The sequence below is a fragment of the Mastomys coucha genome, unplaced genomic scaffold, assembly GCF_008632895.1.
Source record: "Mastomys coucha isolate ucsf_1 unplaced genomic scaffold, UCSF_Mcou_1 pScaffold23, whole genome shotgun sequence".
NCBI classification, from domain to species: Eukaryota; Metazoa; Chordata; class Mammalia; order Rodentia; family Muridae; genus Mastomys; species Mastomys coucha.
In genome coordinates, this window is record NW_022196906.1 from 35,599,131 (window position 1) to 35,612,772 (window position 13,642).

At 41.2% G+C, this 13,642-nt stretch overlaps 1 long non-coding RNA gene and 1 pseudogene across 1 annotated transcript in view; one reads left to right on the plus strand and one right to left on the minus strand.

The window, feature by feature from the left end:
- Nucleotides 1-4,841: 4,841 nt before the first annotated feature.
- LOC116072893 lies at nucleotides 4,842-5,446 on the plus strand (annotated as a pseudogene).
- A 5,233-nt stretch (nucleotides 5,447-10,679) lies between these two features.
- Nucleotides 10,680-13,642, minus strand: part of LOC116073161 — an 84,866-nt gene continuing 81,903 nt past the window's right edge. Inside the window, exon 3 of the long non-coding RNA XR_004111699.1 lies at nucleotides 10,680-10,810. This is a non-coding gene — a long non-coding RNA (uncharacterized LOC116073161). The remainder of the gene's footprint in view (nucleotides 10,811-13,642) is intronic.

A 13,642-nucleotide genomic window follows, 5' to 3' on the forward strand; every position in this document is an offset into this window, starting at 1 on the left:
TTCATTTCCTTAAAATCCTGTCTATTCTGTTTTTTCCCCCTTTTTGATCTTTACAAACTCTAGTCAGTGTCCTTATAATAGGTTTGTCTTGGCTTTCTTGGCCCTGCCTAGCACCCTGGAGTTTTGTTTATTTTATTCCCTACATGAAAGAGTGAAGGTAGAACCCATTCTGAGATGGGTTCCCAGAACCCATCTGAGATGCTGCTCCCAGAAATGATAGGCTTTAAAGTTGTGAAGAATTGTATTCAGATTTCAGAAATGGCTACAAAGATTAGCTTAGACTCACCATCTGCTGCTCAGAAAGCCCCTCCCTGCATCCTCCTGCCACAGGCCAGTTTGTTCTACCTGCTGCTGCTGTCCCCAGGGACTTCACACCTGAGCCACACTGCATAAAGCTGTGCTTCAAGAAATTATAGAAAAACATTTCCCTGGACCAGCTATACAACCTAAATGCAATATCAAACTGACCTTGTCTCGTGAGAAATGAAGCAACAAATGACCCCTTTTCCATGGACTACCTGTTTGTTTTCTAATTAAGAGAGTCTATAGTATTCCAATTATCTTCTTTGCACTCCTAGAACAACCTTGCTTTTCAACTTCGATTTATATCAACATAATGCTGCCCTCCTAATTAATTCAATTAAGCATCTAACCATTAGTAGTATTTTCACCCTATTTGAAAACATCTAAAGATATAAGCCCTATAGCTCTTCCCTATATGGTTGTGCCATTCCATCTAGCTCTCAACAATTGCCACAATCTTGAGTATAGTATTGGAGCTGAATGTAGTAACAGATCCTCTCTAATGTTCTAAGCATCTTCCCATTCGGTTCCACTGGTAGTAAATAGGCATTAGTGTGGGAAAGACAGCAAAGATAAAGAGCTTGCCACTTTCTAAAGCAACATCAATATACTCATAGCAAGAATGGACCAATCACCAACACAGCACAGGCCAGTGAACATTTTTTTTTTTTCATTTTCCATGGAAGCAAAATTTGAAATTTGTAGCCCTCTGGCTCTTACATGTTTTGCATCCTCTCTTCTGAGATGTTCCCTAGATCTCAGATGTAGGAGTTGTGTGGTAGATGTATGGATTTGAGATGGGTACTCCATGGTCATTGGCTCTATGTATTTTGTCCAGTGTAATTTTCCATAATGGTCAGAGACGTCTCACCCATGAACTCTCAACATGTTCCGACTAAAGACAGTGCCATATGACATGCCAGCATAGATGGGGAAAGTTTCATGGGGTCCCACATTTAGATGAAGAACTCCAGGAAATTAATGACTGAACAAAGAGAGAGAATCAGTCTTCCCCAGGGATATTTCCCTAAATGGCTATCTAATATCAAGTGGTTAGCCCTAAAAAACATATGCATAAAAGCAACTAGACTCAGCTGGTTGCAGGTATGTATTTGTAATAATAATAATTTTTAGAAAGATACATCTGAAGAGCTCAGCCATAAAACTGTATTACCCGTGGTCTCTGCATTACAGAGGTGATGAATTGTGGAGCTATCCTCAAATCCCAAGCCTACTTCACACCTACACAACCTCCTTCAAAATGCTTCTCACAGCCCTGTTTTCTTCTTTTTATGGCCAATGACATCACCTCATTTTAAGTCTTTATCAATTTATATTTAAACTTTTAAAATTCCTCACTTGTTCCTTGCCTGGGGCCATTTCCCACTGCGCCTGGACTCCTGAGAACAAATATTAAACTTCCGGAAGGACTGCTTTGATCTCTTCCTTCTCTGCCCACAAACCTTCCAGGATGCTCATTTCTGATTAATCAAAACCTAAGGAATAGCTTGAAAGTAGAATCCACTTTGAGGTTGCTGTGGTTACTGTTGACTGTCATCTTGACAGAATCTGTGATCACCTAGGAGACAAGCCTCCAGGTACAACCATGAGGAATTATTTAGATTAGCTCAGCCGCTAGGTATGCCAGTAAGGGGTTATCTTGATCTAGTTAATAGAAGTGGAAAGACTCAGTCCAAAGGAGGTGACACCACTCCATGGGCTTGGGTCCTGGAATCCATAAAAAAGAAGAAAGGAGCTGGGCACTGGCATCCTTTGCCTGCTACTTTTTGACTTTAGATACAATATCATAAGCTAATTCAAGCTCCTTCCAGTCTAACTTCCCTGCCAGATGGATTTCATCTTTGAGCCACTTCTTCTATCCCTTCCCCATCAAGTTGCATTTGTAAGGGTATTTTATCACTGCAACAAGAAGGTAACTAAGACAGAGATGACGTGGGCTTCATCCCAGGATGGGAAAATTAAAGTTCAAGCAAGACTAGGTGCTTGGAATGTAGGGGAACAGAGAAGTTGGTCTGTGGACTGGACCTGGAAACTTGGAACATTGATGAAAGGCAGAGGAGAGGTGAGGAAGAGAAGAGGAAGGCAAGGTGCCATAAGGGCTCTCTCAGTAGACCTGCTGCTTAGCATGTACTTCATGGACCAGGGAGATGCTTGGAGGGTGTCTGTGGAACAGATGAGTGGACAAGTGAAAGAGGGAGGTTCTTATTTACTTGACCCCTGTCATTCCGTGTTGTTTGTACCACAGTTTTATAATAGGGTTACAGGACAACACCTGGGTTCTGGATTGCAACAACCACAACAGGTTTTGCCCTTCGTCCCTAATATATCAATGAAGGAAGAGCAATGGCGGTATCAAGCAAAGCGACGAGGTTTATTAAATGTGGCTGCATTGAGCAGTGTAGCCGATGAAGGAGTCCAGTGACAACAAGTCCATTTTTCAGGGCATTGGCATGAGGTTTAGCCTTAAACAGAGGAAAAAATGGGATGGGGACAGGTGAGTATGACTATGAGGTTCTGGTCTAAGTTTTGTTGGTCATTCTCTCAGTGCAGATCCCCTAGGTGATCACAAAAGTTCTCATTTCTTGAAGGGACCGTGTGATGCTCAGGGGATGATCACTTCTCCCAGGAGGCTGCCTTGCACTCATGCATAATTGCCATTGTCTGGTGTATGGAGCATGTTCTGTCCTACAAAGTTCTACTGTTTGGGAATCCAAGGTGGCTCAACTGGAAGGGATAAGGACAATGACTTACATCTGTGCCTTTAGCCACAATAAGGAAGACTGACAAGGCTTACTACCTACTTTCTTTAGGTATACGTGGGCCAAAAGTGAGCAGTCAATGCGCTTTTTTTTTTATTTTTTTTTAAGATATTTTATTTTAAAAACAAAACAAAACCCAAACAAACAACAACAACAACAAATCTGCCTCCCAGTGATTAGGTGGTAGCTCCTAGGCTCTCCATTTTCCTGATGTGTTAGGAAAGGGTCAAGGTAATTGTGTTGTTCTCTCAGCATCCCACTGGCAATGAGTGACAGCTCCAGAATGTGCACAGATCCACCCATCATGCTGTCTTCTAAAGATCCAATGGTGCAATACATGTTGGAGTGCAGTTGTGAATGCATATTGGGGGCAGTGGAGCAAGACATACAGTCCAATGGTGCAGCCTGGGGCTACTTTTGAGATTGCTTCCTGTTGAAGCTGCCATTCCTGGCTTCACCATAGAAAAGAATTTCAAGACAAATGAGTATAAAGCAAAGTTGGAGTTTCTTAAGAGAGGTGGGGGTGGGGTGGAAGGGCATGGTTGTATATATGGTTAGCGAGGTGGAGGTCAGAGGTCAAACTTAAGTGTTGTTCCTCAAAATGGCCTATTCTGTTGAGATGGATTTTTTGTTTGGTTGGTTGGTTTTTTGGTTTTTTGATACAGGGTTTCTCTACATAGCTCTGGCTATCCTGGAACTCACTCTGTAGACCAGGTTGGCCTCGAACTTAGAAATCCACCTGTCTCTGCCTCCCAAGTGCTGGGATTAAAGGCATGCGCCACCACTGCCCAGTAAGATGGAATTTTTATTGGGACATGGACTCAGTATTTGCCAGAGATCCTCTTGTTTCTACCAGCATGTGCCACCAAATTTAGCTACCTTTTTGGTCTTTCTATTTTGTGTGTGTGTGTGTGTGTGTGTGTGTGTGTGTGTGTGCACTAGGGATCATGCTTGTGTGTGGTGTTAGAAATAGTCTCAGTGTTCCATAAAGGAACACTCAAACAATTGAAAGGGTGTTAGCAAGGCAGAACTTAGTCTGGACAGAAGGAACCACCGAGAAGAGCAGACACACAGGGTATTGTATTGTAACCTAGCTAGTGGCTGTGTCTATCCCTGGTTGGCTGATCTGATCTCACACTCTTTCAAGATTGGCTAGTTCTAAAAGAGCTGGCACAAAAGTACTGAAGGAAACTGGAAGGAGTGAGCTAGGCCACTTCTTGATGTAAACAAAGGAGGGCAAACGTTTGCATAAAATGTCTTACAAAGTGGGGTGAATAAAAAGATTTGAGTTCCTTGTAATAAATACAAGTTTTGACTCTGTGCTGCTCCTCATTCCAGAGACAGCTGCATCTTCCCTGCACCTTGTCCCTGAGATACCAATGTGAAGGTTGGAGGAAACAGATTTGGCTGTATTGGGTGCCTGGTTACCAAGGCTTCCTTCATGTCTGGCAAAGTGGATGTTGTTGTCATCAAAGACGCCTTTATTAACCTCAACTACATTCGTCTACACATTCCAGTATGACTTTTCCCATGGCAAGTTCCATGGCACAGTCATGACTGAGAATGTGAAATTTGTCATCACCTGGAAGTCTGTCTCCATCTTCCAGGAGTAAGATCATGCTAACTTCAAGTAGGATGATGCTGGTGCCAACTATGTTGAGGAGTCTATGGTTGTCTTTACCACCATGGAGAAGGCCAGTGCCCACTTGAAGGGTGGGGCCAAAGAGACATCATCGCTGCCCTTTCTGCTGATGCCCTATGTTTGTGATGAGTGTGAATTATGAGAAGTATGACAACTCAATATTCACAGCAATGCTCCCTGTACCACCTACTGCTTACTCCCCTGTCCAAGGTCATCCATGACAACTTTGGCATCATGGAGGGACTCATAACCACACCCCATGCCATCACTGCTACACAGAAGACTGTGGATAGCCCCTCTGGGAAGCTGTGGTGTAATGGCTGTGGGGCTGCCTAAAACATCTCTGCATTCACTAGTGCTGCCAAGGCTGTAGGCAAGCTCATCCCAGAGCTGAACGGGAAGCTCACTGGCATGGTTTTCTGTGTTCTAACCCCAATATATCCATGGATCTCACATGCTGCCTGGAGAAACCTGTCAAGTATGATGGCATCAAGAAGGTGGTGAAGCAGGCATCCAAGGGCCCACTAAAGGGAAGGCTGGGCTACATTGAGAACCAGGTTGTCTCCTGTGACTTTAACAGTGATGTTCTTTCTCCCACCTTTGATGCTGGGGTTGGCATTGCTCTCAATGACAACTTTGTAAAGCTCATTTTCTATGAAAATGAATACACTATAGCAACAGGGTGGTAGATCTCATGGCCTACATGATCTCCAAGAAGTAAGAAGCTCTGGACCACTGACTCTAGCAAAGAACAAGAGCAAGAGAGAGACCCTAAGCCACTGGCGAGTCCCTGTCCAAACTCAGCCCCTGACACAGAGCATCTCCCTTAACAGTTTCCATCACAGACTCTCAGAAGAAGGGGAGGAGATTAGGGAGCCCTACTCTCTTAAATACCATCGATAAAGTTCACTGCACCTGCAAAAACATTACAAGTTTTACAGCGTATGATAGAAAAGACTAATACTTAATATTTTTACAAGTGGCAATCACTTTGCTGACTGAGCAGTCTCCTGATCTATCTTGCCAGCTCCAAGGGAAAGTTTTAACAGATCTAAGAACAGGTATTAATGGATGGGAGATTTCTTAAGTAAGAGAGAGTACTCAACGTAGAAGAGAATAACCATTGAGCATCTTAATACAGCTGTATGGAGAGTTTGGGTGGCTTCTGCAGTTTCCATTGTTCAAAGGGTTTCTAAAGATTGTCCTGTTTTCTTTTCTTTAGTTGGTGAGATCATAGGGTGGTTTCTGCAGAGCCTCAGACTGGAGAACAAGCTGATAAGATGAAAACACAAAGGGTCAAAGGGTCAGGAATCCTCGCAGCACGCAAGCTGCAATGAAATGAAGACTAGCTTTGACTGTAAACATGGTTCGAAATTTATTTGTGAGAGTCTAAGAAAATTTCACACTTATGACTGGGAAAGGGAGAATAACAAACTCACGAGTCATGTATGTATTGGCTACAAGCACAATTGCCAGTTATTTAATTGGAAATAGCTCTATAGCAATTAAATATTTTCTTTTCAATACAGGGTATCTTTGCAGTGAGTTTTATTAACTATATCAAAATTTTCACCTTTCAGATGAAATTTCAACCAGGCTCCAGGGTAGGAGTTCCTTTGTCTTCCTGCAGCTCCTTAATTTTTCATCTTTCAGGCCTGCCTCATGGGTAAGTTATAAGTCTCCAGGAAACGGCTGAGGGACTTCAGTGTATGAGGCGATGGCTCACTAGCAGAGCTATGACCAGGGATGAAAAGGCAGAGGACTGGAGGAGACCACAACAACAGCAAATAGATGTCCTTGACTGCCACTGTAAAAAAAATGCTGACACTCTAGACACAGGTGCAGGGAGATAAAGGACACTTACAGGCAAAGGAAAGTACACACGACTTTTGTCAGCAAATGTGTGATTAACATTATCAGAAGCTGTGGGAAGTTCCTCATTCCTCACAAGAGACTCTGAGTTGAGCACAGTTTGAGGGGGAGGAAAGAGCTTGGAGCATAGCTGATGGTTCCCAGGCTAGAGCCAGCCTACTGCTTACCTTGGGCATTGAAGGAAGAGAACAGAGGACCTGTCTTTCCTTCTTGTGAAGGCCAAGGCTGACCCTCCTACAACCAAAGACTGACGCAAGAGAAAGACAAAAGGTCTATACAGAAGAGTTTTATACAACACAGAAGCCTCAGGAGTGAAGGAACTGCAAACCAGGGGAACTTGGTCTTTCAGTTTTCTGATGGTAGAAAGCAGCAGAGAAGAGCATAGCTGGACTGGTTAGAGACTGGTCACCAGGCCGCATGACCTAAGATTAATCCTAGGAACTTGTGTGGTGGAAGAAAACACTGACTCCCACAAGGTTTCTTCTGATCACCATACATTTACCATGGCATGCATGTATGCAAGTCACACACACACACACACACACACACATGTATATACACACACTCACACATGCATTCACACACATACAAAACACCAAATAAATAGATACACAAATATATCAATGTTAATTGAAGAGGAAAAGTGGGATTGGACAGAAGCTTATATATAATAGGAATGAGCTAGAAATGAGAAAGGGACTCAGGAAGGCTCCAGTTGCTCTCAGCCTTTCCATATTACCTTCTTTCTCTTCCTTGGCTTCTTAGAGCACAATGCTCATTCCCAGAAAGCCTCATGAAGGCTCTATCAGAGAGCATCCTTTTAGATCTAATTCTTATATGCATATGCAGAGGGAGGAGCCAGACTGGCATTCTTTCTTCAGAGTTCCTCTCAATGTATTTCACTTCAAAGTACTTTGAAGTATTTTCTGATCCCTAACAAACAAGATGTCTCTAGTAGCTGTAACCTCTTTATCAAATGTGGCAGGACCCAATGTGACAATGGTGCGAAGGACCAGACAACAGCTAACAGGAGAAGGTCCCAAACAGTAGCCATCCCACTCCACAATCTTAACTCATTAAACTCACTGAATCCACACAATGACTGTTGGGTAGCCCACTGGAGTCAATTTATCTGTAGATGAAAACATACAAGAGTTCAAGTTCACATAGCTTATGAGTAACACAGAGCTTTTCAGCCCAGCCTTCATGCTCACATAAGCTATGGACTTTATTCCCAAGCTGTGCTAAAATTTTTTGAACAAATTTTCCATGTATGTATTTCTTTCCTTCGTAAGAATGAGGGAGGTACTTTTTTTTTAATGCCTTGGTCTAGTCTGGTGTTTGTTTATTTGTTTGTTTTTGTATAGTCTGCAAGCTAAGAATGATGTTGTACTTTTATATGATAAAGAAAATTTAACTTTAATATTTTGATATGCATAACAATTATATGAAGTTCAAATATGAGTGCCTATAATAAAGTTTTATCAAAACACCAATACCTCTGTGCCTTTATCATCTGTTTTTTTTTAAATTTTTGTTTGTTTGTTTGGTTGGTTGGTTTGTTGGTTGGTTGGTTTATTTTTTCTTACATGAGCAAGACTGAACACTTGTGGAAGAACCACAGAGCCTAGAATTTTGACAATGCTCTTCCCAAAGCACTTTGCTTGCCATCTGCTGCAGCTGTCACCCCAATATATGCAAGTTCTTCTCAAGTTCTTTCTGGGATTGGTAGCCTCTCCAAGAAAGATGGTGGCAGGAGATAGACCAGCAGAACAGTCAATTGTTATTTCCTGGGTGGACCAAGAAAGCTGAAGGAGGTGACTAGATTGGGACAGGAAAACCCTTCACAGCCAGATGGATTACTCTTTTTCTCATCTGTACAATTAAAACTGTTGGCAAATGCAGATGTTCATCCACAAGCCAAGAAGGTACCACCATGACCAGTCACAGCACAGGGGTTCTTTCCGAGGGAGAGCAATATGTTCAAGCTCTTCCCTGAGCCTTCCCAGGTTCTTCTCCCAGGTTTGCCTGAGGAATTGGTCTTAAAGGGCAAGGGTTTACACAGGGCCAGGAGCCATGACAGAAGGGCCTCACACTAGGCTTTGTCAACAAACCTCTTGCTCGTTAGTAGTTAGACTTAACACAGTCTAAGTAAGGTAATTTACCATATTCTTTAAATATATATGTTTACATGTCTATGCATTCTATTGAATCCATCTAATGTGCCAACTTTAAAAATTTTTTTTTAAGTTTTAATAAAATATTCATAGTTTATATGGTGGTTTGAATAGGTATGATCCCCATAAACTCTTGTGTTTGAATGTTTGTCTGTGGAGAGTAGCACTATTAGGAGGTCTTCTTAGAGGAAATGAGTCACTGTGGAGGTGGGCTTTGAGGCCTCCTATGCTCAAGCTATACCCAGTGTGGCACACAGTCTCCTGCTGCTTGCAGATCATGATGTAGAATTCTCAACTCCTTCTCCAGCATCATGTCTGCCTGCACACGGCCATACTTCCTGCCATGATGATAAGGTACTAAACCTCTGAAACTGTAAGCCAGCTACAATGAAATATTTTCTGTGGTAAGTGTTGTCATGGTCATGGTGTCTCTTTAGAGCAACAAAGCCCTAATTAAGATAGCATAAAATGAGTCAAGCAGTGTCACATGTATAAGGCTGACCATGTTCAGTGTCATGGATTCCCACCAGTATACAGCCCCAAACAGAAACTGTGCCCACTGAACCTCAAATCTTTCTCTTCTCCTTCAAGTCCCCTTCTACTTTCTGTCTTATGAATTTGGCTAGTCTAGATATTTCACATAAGTGGACTTCTATGGAATTTTCCCTTGGAGATGGTTTATTCCACTTAACAGGCATCCATGCCTTAGCATGCTTCAAACTTCCTTTTTTTTTTTTTTTTTTTTTTTTTTTTTTTTTTGGTAAGGCTGAATAAATAGTTCAATGTGTGGACAAGTGTATATGTACCATATTTTATTTATCTACTCATTTCTTGATGGATATCTGACTTATGTTTATCTCTTAGCTATTTTAAGTAGCACTTGTTTGAACATTTATCTGCTTTAATGTTGCTTTCAAATATTCTGGATATATATCTCAAATTAAAATATGGGGGAATCACATGAAAATTTTATTTTTGATATTTTTCAAAGGCTCACTGCACTATTATGTATGGAGGATAGATGCGGTATTTGTGTTTGTTTGGTTGGTTGGTTTTTGTTTTTGCATGGTGACATTCCGCCCAGATGGATATGCAAGAGCACATCCATCTCAGTGTCCTTACAAATGCAAATGGAAGGCTTTGCTTGTCAATCAATGCCCTCGACCAATACCTAAAATTGTTTCTCAGATCAATTTTAGTATAGTAAATCTTTGGTTCCTATTTTAAATGTTCCATTTTTTTCTTCATGTGTGTATGCAATGAATGTGTATGCATTTACACACACCACAGCTGGCATGTAGAGCTCAGAGGTCAGCTATTCAGGTTCCATTTTTACATGAGTTCCAGGTATCAAACGTAGGCTTCCAGGTCTGTACAGCAAGCCCTTTCTCTGCTGGACTTTCTCACCAGCCCCTCTTTTCTTGTTTAATTTTACTCTCCCCTGTCTTTCTACTAAAAATTTTCCCTCCTCTTCTTTTTCTAGTTTTTTACTTCTTACCCACTTCAGTATAAATTTGCCAGCATTCCTACTTTTGAAGCTATATCTCAGATACAGATCATAAACATTGGCTGAAGGTTTATAGAAAAAAAAATTATAGCAAAAGAGAAAAATAAGTGAACTCACTCAAGAAAATATTGAGGCCACCTACCCAGGTTCCGTGCCATTGTGCTTCAAATGTGTATTGAATTAGGTTATGTCAACCATGACTACAAGCTCCAAACATTCAAAGCAACCTTGGAACAAGGCATATTTGGTTTCTTCCAAGGGAGTCTTCAAAGTATACTTCAGAGCAGAACTCTGGAATGTAAAAACACAGGGGAAAGGGTGGCAAGCAGGTCATCTTCCTGGCCCACGGCATTGAAACTTTGCAAGTATCCAAAGCTCCTTTCTTTTAGTGAGGTTGCTTGGAGAGTCAGTACCTTTCCACACTTACACTGGAAAGGGCGCTCAGATCCAAGTGTGCAGGGAAAGAGTCTGGAACAAGGTATGCAGCCAGACAGTACATCATCATGGAGTTATCATGGTGGCCTGGCTCCTAAGAGAACAGAATGGAATAAAAAGTTATAAGGGGACAAAGATGTTTCTAAGGGAAACAAAGGTATTGCCGGTTTTATACAGAGTAGACAGAAAACATATGAAAGAAAGTTCCACAAACTGTGAAAAGAAATCTGCCTGAATACAGAGTTTGAATCATTTAATAAGGATGTAGGCATGCTCACTTCCGCAGCCCCGAAGGCATCCCTACAGTGAAACACAGAGTCTGCACCAAGGCTCCCAATGTTCTGCCGTTCAGAACTGGTATACTTTGAACACCTCATTCACAGAGTAGTAAAAATGAACCACTCTAGAGAGGTCTTTTCTGCAAAAGCCACTGTGTCTTCTTTGGTCATGATGCGAGTCAAATGAAGTGTCAGACCACACTGCCTTCTGCGTGCATATTTCATGCTTCATTACAGTAATAATACAACTTTATAATTTAATAACTTACATATTCATTACAAATCTAGGTAAGACAGGCTCCTTGTCAATCTGGTGCTGCCGCTCCTGGCAGTGGTGATAGTGGTAATGATGATTATGATGGTGGATAATGTGGTGATATGTCCTGTTGTGAGTACAAGAGCAGATCCTGTATGTAGCACACTCACAACTTTCCAGGTCTTGTTTCCTAAGTGTTAAGCAGAACTCCTGCTGTTACAGTCACCATTATCACCACTGCTTACACCATGGTCTAAGATGGTCTATAGCCACCGAGAAGGCTGCATGTGGGGTCCAAATCTGCCTCTACCATCTGTAATCTGTAGAACTCTGGGAAAGCCATTTTCTGCCTCAGTGTTCTTACTTAGGAAATGAAGGTAATGTTATATACTATTAGCTATCTATCCATCTATCTATCTATCTATCTATCCATCATCTATCTATCATTTGTCTATTTTCTACATGTCATCTATCTACCATCTACTTTTCTATCTTCCTATCTATATTCTATCTTCCTATCATTCATCATCTATTCATGTATCAGTACTGTTTCATTTTCTATCTATCTATCTATCTATCTATCTATCTATCATCTATCTATCTATCTATCATACATCCATTATATATCTATTATTGTCTATAAGACAGGGATAAGAGAGAAATAATCATTCAAGCAACACTAAAATTATTCTTATTATATTTTTTGCATTTGTGTGTATGTGTGTCTGTGTGCAGGCTTGCTGGTACACATGCTCACAAAATATATGTAGGAGAAGCTGAAGCATCTTACCAGCCCCTTTAGTTTTCAGTTATTACTTGCTACTTGCATGTGTTTATGGATTGCATCATGAAGTTTCCAGATATTTACACACTGTGTTACCATTAAACCAGGCTATCTAGCTCATTCATCATTGAAAACATTTATTATAAGGATATAATTGCTTGTTTGAGCCTCTGTTTTATGTCTAAAAACTGTTTTTCAAGTGTGGTATGGAACTCTGGGTGGCTTCTTTCTTGTTAGATAGTTCATGAGGAGCAGAGCTATTCTCATCAACATCCTGAAGCTGTGTGTCACTTTTTCACTATGACAGATTCATAATTGTTGCATCACTACAGTGAGGGCATAGCCTCACTCTAGCTTCTTCTGAAAAAATTGTAAAATGATGAACTAACTTCTCGCTAATGTTTTGCAAAATACAGTTATTTTCACAATCATGTGCACTGTAAGCTGTGGTGGTGTGATGCATGCCAGTAATTCTAACACTTGGGAGATAGACTCAGGGGGTTTAGACATTAAAGGGCATTCTCAGCTACATAGCAAATTGAAAGCCAGCCTGAACTATGGGAGGCCCAGACTCAACTAGCACATGCTCATGTGTGTGTGTGGGGGGGGTGGATGGGGGGATGTGTATGTGTGTGTTCCATAAGTTCACTAAGTTTATTGGTGGTATTTTAAAGTAAATAATTCATTTAAATCTCTAATGTAAAATACAGACAGAGATAACTGACAGAAGTTCTCTAAAATCCAGAGTAAGCATGAGTGCTAAAGCAGCAAAGCTCATCAGAACTGTGGACTTCCTTACAGTTACCAGCTGAAGAGTCAAATATGGACAGTGTCAAGTTTCAACCAAAGTTGTTTGTGACAAACCTAGTGATCACTGTAATACCCTCTACCCCAAGACCCTTGACACAGTCATGTGAGAGAGGGGGACATTGGGCAGCCTTCCCTTGAAAAGTCTGGAACTATTAGAGGGCTCTGTATCAGAAGGTCTTTGTAGAAAAACTCCCCTGTTAACATGGTGTTCAAGGCTAACAGATGTTTCCTAAAGCTTTATCCCAAGCGGTCCATCACTGCAGTACCAAATTCATACAATGTTGCTGGGTGACCAAGAAGGACCTGAGAATAATACAAGTAACTTCTTGTTTTAAAGCCCAAATGAATTCACATCCTAGGTTTCCAGTCTCCAATGTCAAGCAAGAATTATCAACTGTTTAATGGTCACTTTAAATATGTTTTGTCAGAAGCCCAAAACTTATCAAGTTCTTCCAAGTTTTGTTCTTCCATCACAGAGAACTAAATTTCAACCTCAAGGAAGTACAGTGAGCTATAAGGACATACTTAAAAGAAGTAACAAACAGGCAAAGTTTTGCAAAAGCATGCATTTGATATTTGAGAGCATTACTGGAACAAATCAGTTTTAAGTATGCAATCCTCTGACTGTGGGTTCCCACCACTGCCCTGATGCAAAATTGACACCTGCTAAGTAGGCTTTTTGTCTTGGAGACTTTGGGTTTTTACACATGTACATTTATAATGCCTTTGGTTGGGTGGGATTGGGTTGAACTCTTTGCTATTAATTCAGAGTTTGGCTCCTGGGGTGATAGCACAGGT